We start from the raw sequence: 6,232 nt of genomic DNA on the forward strand, positions 1-6,232 counted from the left end.
AGTAAACCCACAGAAGACAAAAGTTAATAATTGATTAACTGTAAAATGCATGTTGAGGGATTTTCTGGAGGAGATACATTTTTCTGCGGATAGCATACTCATGTTTAGGACATAACAACGTTACACCAATATTACTCATGAAAACAGGCAGTGCCTGAGTCTTTGTGTGCTCTCCCTATCTGTTGTGTCTTGCTGTGAGGTTATTTTATTTCCTCTGTTGTGAGCTCAACATGTTTACTTTAAAAGAGTGTGACAGTAAATTACAATATTCCACATGCAAGATACTTTCAAAATAGTTCAGGAAATTAGGCTGTACTAATAGGACGGTTGCTATATAAGTCAAAGTGTATTTTACATCATGCATTTTAAATATTAAATCATTTATACCCATGTTAACTGCAGAGAATGTCATAGTTACCATATGATATCATTAACATCACAGCACAATGAAAACAAGGAGAGACTAAACTATGGTTTCATGTATTTGATTACAAGTAGCTACAGTATGCATCAATCTGCCTACAGTACAACTATGACGCATGACCATGCACACACTATATATTAATTAAATACAGATGAACCAAGATTGTTATTCCAATTAATATTATATTCATTAAAATATAATTGTTCAACTCTCTAATTATGTTAAATGCAATTTCAATTCTAGACATCATGCACATGACAAGACACATGGAACATATCTTTGAGCCATAACCAAATTACACTCAGTCTATCGCACTGAGTAAGTTGAAGGCATTTTAAAACCAGTTGGATTTTAATTCTTGTCTCCCCAGGCAAAACACGCACACCCATATGCATGCACACAAACACACAGCGTAATAATGGTTTGCATTTATCATATTCACACTTTATTAATTAGCTGTGTCCTCTCTAGGTCATTAAGAGAAAGTTGTGCAGAATAAATTAGGAAGATAAATATTTGTGTTGAGTAAAACTGTAGGTTAGGCATCATGTGCACTAGCATTAATTATTATGTCATAAACACAACATTACATCTGATCCTTTGTGACAGCTCAGAAGATATAATTGCCAAATCATTTTACAGGGTAATAATTTTGGCGGAGGTGAGCAAACACCTCTTGTGTTAGGTTTGACAAGCTGAATTTGAATGGCTGTTTGGCATGTTCTGATGGGATGTTGTTTTGGGAATAAGTAGGTTTTTATCAGTGAAGCTCTGTAACATTTCTGCATTGTCATGTTAAACTGTAAAAACTCTTCTGCTTTCTCAAACTACTTTAAAAGAATGAACAAAAGAATGGCAATTATTATGAGTAAGCATGGATGTACAAAATGTGTTGAGAGGACAGAAAATGAGGAAAGTAAATGACAGTAGAGTGAATGTTCTATTTTGCTTGTAGCCACAAGTTGCTTGAAGGCACGGGCAATTCTGCACCATTTCACATCATTACTATAGCAGAGGTCCTCTCAACAGGAGACAGCAGTTAGAAAGACAAACAAATGCGTGATGTAAATAGTAAAAGCCCCTTTTCTCTCTCCTCCTCTCCTAGTGATTAGCATTTCAAACAGCCGTTGTTTTGCATCCGAGTTCCATGTTCATTTCCATGCCATCACATCCTTGCATGTGTGTGTGTGTGTGGCTGAATCTGGAGTAGCTCGAGGAATAGCCCAGGTTTATCCAACCCTTTCCTCCAAAACGTTGGACAGGACAAATCAAATGACAGTGTCTCTCCACAAAAAGTATCGATAAGAATGCCCAAATTAAAATGTGCTTCCATTCATCAATAGCAGGGTACATTGCTTCACTGAGACAGTCAAGACAAGAGCCTCTGTTCATACAGTCATTGGTCCAAGTTCACAATCTATTTCAAATGTCCAGTTGTCTCTCTGGGTGTGACTCATCCATACAGACAATACATACAGCAATCACCAGCTCAGCATTTATCTCTCACTGAAAGACAATGTCCCTCTGACAGAACACAATATGGAATCCAACAGAGATGTGCAAAGCAATATTTTTTTTTATCTGCCCCCCCCCCCATCTCTGTCTCTCAGAGGACACAGGCAGGGGAGTAGGGATACATATATTATTGCACAGGCTCCTTGAATTCCTCGAGTTCTTCTTGTTCTTCTTTTCATTCACACCAGTCACTTTATTTATCTGGTAGAGCTGCTCATTTGCTAGTGTATTTCTAATTGTGTCCCAGGAACTGAACGAGATCTTCACTTTGTTCAAAGAAAAAAACTAGTGAGATTTACTGTAGGCCAGGGCACATTCAGGGTCTCAGTCGATTGGCTGAGATGGGTTTTTGCTACTGCGCTACCTGGAAAAGGTAAAAGTAGTACAGATGTAGAATCTAAATTAGAGCCAGTTTGCTACAGCAGGAAAATAATCCTGCAGCAACAGGAAAAGGTAATTGTGTGGATTCTAATTAGTGGACATTTTTATAAGGGTTGATACATTTTTCATAAGAAAAATTAAAGACTGACATTTTTAATTGGAATTTACAAACTGCAGAAGCCTTTTTAAACCTCAAATACACTTAAAGCAACAACAACAACAAATCCTGCAACAGGGTGCAATCCAAGAACTTCTGAAAGGTCTATTAAATGCTGGGTGACCATGTACCAACAGCCTTCACTAGAAATCATTATTTCTACTGCCTGGTCCAAATCTTAGAGATACTGTATATAGTGGACAGGGAAATGTCAGAACAGAGTTTCTTCCAGAGGCAACTATAACATCAGATGGGTATAGTATACCTATCCAGAAAGATTCATGTTGGAATGTTTGTTTCGCTTTTTATTCATTCATTACTTTATGCAGTATATGTTCAGCTGTTTTTCTATTCTCTTCAAGTTGACTCATGATAGGTTTCTCTACTGCATATATATTTCAAGCTGATAAAAGGCAAGACATCACAGATTTGTACATTCCTAAAGGCAGCAGTTTGGCATGAAAGGCTGTCAGATTGAATTACATCCCATTTAGATCTCTGTATCAGCTGGTTTACATGTATAAAACAGTCTCATTTCATGTTTGTCCTTTTGGCCCCATCTTCCACAGAATTACCAAATGAAGCTTGCTTAGCCCTCTGTGACTGACTGGGAGCAGTAATCATGTCAGATTGGGGGATATTTTATAATTAAAGCAAGGCTTATTGCAAGTACTGTAAACACATGTGATGATTCTGCACAAATGCTGTCATTCAATCTTTGCATTAGCTAGATGTGCAAACATAATTACGCTTCATGGGGAGGGGTGCAGAGAGAGAGAGCGCGCGCTTACATTCCTTCTTACTTTTATCAAAACAATCAATAATTTCATTAGGTTATTTATCATCATCTTTACACAGGGACCACTTTGAAGCATGCATGTATCATTGGTGCCATTTCCTTGATGTAATACTAGTTGAAACAGATGTATCGTTTGCTTGTCATTTAATTATTGTTTTCTGAATAGGTTGGTTTCATTGCCTTCCAACTGTACTGTAATAATGCATGAATTCAAGGTCCTTAATTTAATTTCCTTTGCTGTCCCTTCACATAAACTCACCTTGGTGGTCTTGACTTTGTTTCCAGAGCTACAGGACCAGCCATTGAGATCCAGCAGTACTTTACACTCCTCTCCCTTTAAGACAGGGCTGCATCTGGCACCACCACTTCTGAAGCATGATGGATGCTGAAAAGAACAGGAGAGAACACAGCACAGTGGGCAGTCAGTCACTTGAAATGAGATGAGTTGCAGCGTGTTGTTTGGAGAGCACTTCAATAAACACTGATTTCCGCTTGGAAAAACTGGCGAGATAACTGTAACATTGACAATATGTTGGTGTAATGAAAACCCTTGAAGTACTGAAACTCTACCATCTTATATGAAGCATCCTACCTTCAACACAAGAGGGCATTGCTCTTGTTTTCCCAGCGACCTGGCCAGGGAAGCAGGAACACTTGACAGTTTGAGAGCGCTCCTCAATCTTGTTCTTATTGCAGCAGTGATGGGCATCCACCACTTCACATGTACCTGTCATTACCTGTGATGAACCTGAGACAAAGGGTTTAGGAAAGGTGGTAACCTGACTAGCATGCATAGACATGGATGAAAAAAAATAAATCTGCCAAAAAGAGGTGAAGTTTTTTGTGCACATCCCTGCCTTCACATACAGATGTAGGATCTTCATTTGATCACTCTTTTGTTGTTAAGCATTTTCTTGTAGTGTATTTGAACACTTGGTCATTAAAGGGAAGATAATAAATTACTGACAATTACCTGTTTGTTATTTATGAATGTGTAGCTGATTACTGTAGTATTTTAAAGTCTCTTCCCACAGTCGCTGTAGGAGAACCATGAGTTTTGGCCTTTCTAGGGAGTTTTTCCTAGCCACCGTGCTTCCACACCTGCATTGCTTGCTGTTTGGGGTTTTAGGCTGGGTTTCTGTACAGCACTTTGAGATATCAGCTGATGTACGAAGGGCTATATAAATAAATATGATTTGATGAGCCTGGCAAGAGACTACATTAATTGTAGCATCAGCATATGCTGAGTTTAAATTCTACCATGCAGACCAGACACCTCTTTTCACCTCATTAGTATTGGCCGTGCTCAGTTCCCAGTAGAGCTAGGCATACTGGTGGCCAGGAGCCATAATGAGTCTTTTGGGGGCCGGGGGGGGGGGGGCTGGCCTGGCTCTGGTACATACCCAACTGCCCCAAGGGACTGTGGTTGCCGGTGGACACTGGTTGGCAGTAGAGGATCACTATGCAGAGCAGGAGGCCGCCCCAGTGTACCGGCCACACCATCTCCCAGCTAATAACCTTCATCCCGTCAGCCTAGCAACAACAGAGAAATACGTAGTTAGTGGGAAGTTATGTTACATCAGCCATCGCACAGTATGGGGGATGGGGTCTGAAACCTCTGTTAGAATATTCAGTATTAGTTCAAATACTTTGCATACAGCTACTTCAAACATTTGATTTCTTAAAATAGAAAAATGTTGGGTTAACACTTTTATCTACATATTGTGTCTACATTCCATCATGAAGTTTTATGAAAGCTTGATGAAAGACATACAATACAATACGACATACAATTACTGCCACCCAGTGGTTAAAAAAATATACCCCCCTACTATCTGACTGCACCCGTGAGTGGTGTTAGACCCAGCTTGCTGAGACCACCAACGGTCAGACTGAGCAACCAATTGGTATAGTGTTTACAGTGCTGCCATAGTATAGGCCCATTCAGTGCTGCGGGTCCTTGAACTTTTGATGTCTGATGGCCTGCTCTGTAGCCAATTCCGTAAGGATTTCCTGACCCAATAACCTAGGCCATACCACCCTTTCACAACTCTCTGAGAACGTTTACCTCACAAACCCCCTCACCCAGTCCACAACAATACCCCAGATAACCGCAAGTATTCCAACACAACCAAGTCGTCCCAGAAAAACTAGGACAAGGATTTCTTCTTTTACATTTAATTACAGTGATGAATAATGCAGAGACAATTGGGATAAAAACAGTTCCAACGCACCGCTGTTGCTCAGAGATTCTCCCAGAAGAAGTATATCAGGAGTATTAACTACTGTATTTTTAACCAGCATCTGTTCTTCAACAAGGTCTTAAACCCGTCACTGTGTCTGTATGCAGTAGGTAGCCTACCTCAGTGATACAAACTACTAAGGTGATCACATTCTGTAACAAACACCACAGTGATCAGGCAGGTTATCACATTACCACTCTGTGACCAGATGGACAAGACTAGCATTAGATAGACAAGAATGCGTTTGAATTCATGTGGATTTATGGCAACCAAAACTAATAATTATTTCCCCCTTGGTCCATAGTGTATCTGCTACCATGTCAAACTCAATATTAAAGAGAAAATCTGCTTTGATATTAGGCCTACAGTATCTAAAAGAGTGTGTTCTTCAACACCTGGGGAAATAGAGTTACGCTACATGACCAAAAGTATGTGGACATATTCTCATCAAACATCTGATTCCAAAATCATAGGCATTAATATGGAGTTGGAAGGGGAAGGCTTTCCCCTAGATGTTGGAACATTGCTGCTGGGACCTGCTTCCATTCAGCCACAAAAGCATTTAGCGAGGTTGGGCACTAATGTTGGCGGATTAAGCCTGGTTCACAGTCGGCATTCCAATTCATCCCAAAAGTATCCGATGGGGTTGAGGTCAGGGCTTGTGCAGGCCCGTCAAGTTCTTCCACACCAATCTCGACAAACCATTTCTGTTT

The 6,232-nt window shown here is 40.0% G+C and overlaps 1 pseudogene; it reads right to left on the reverse strand.

Moving 5' to 3' along the window:
• Positions 1 to 810: 810 nt before the first annotated feature.
• Positions 811 to 4,863, reverse strand: LOC135503656 (chemokine-like protein TAFA-2; annotated as a pseudogene).
• Between the last annotated feature and the right edge of the window lie 1,369 nt (positions 4,864 to 6,232).

Source organism: Oncorhynchus masou, chromosome 18, assembly GCF_036934945.1.
Source record: "Oncorhynchus masou masou isolate Uvic2021 chromosome 18, UVic_Omas_1.1, whole genome shotgun sequence".
NCBI lineage: Eukaryota > Metazoa > Chordata > Actinopteri > Salmoniformes > Salmonidae > Oncorhynchus > Oncorhynchus masou.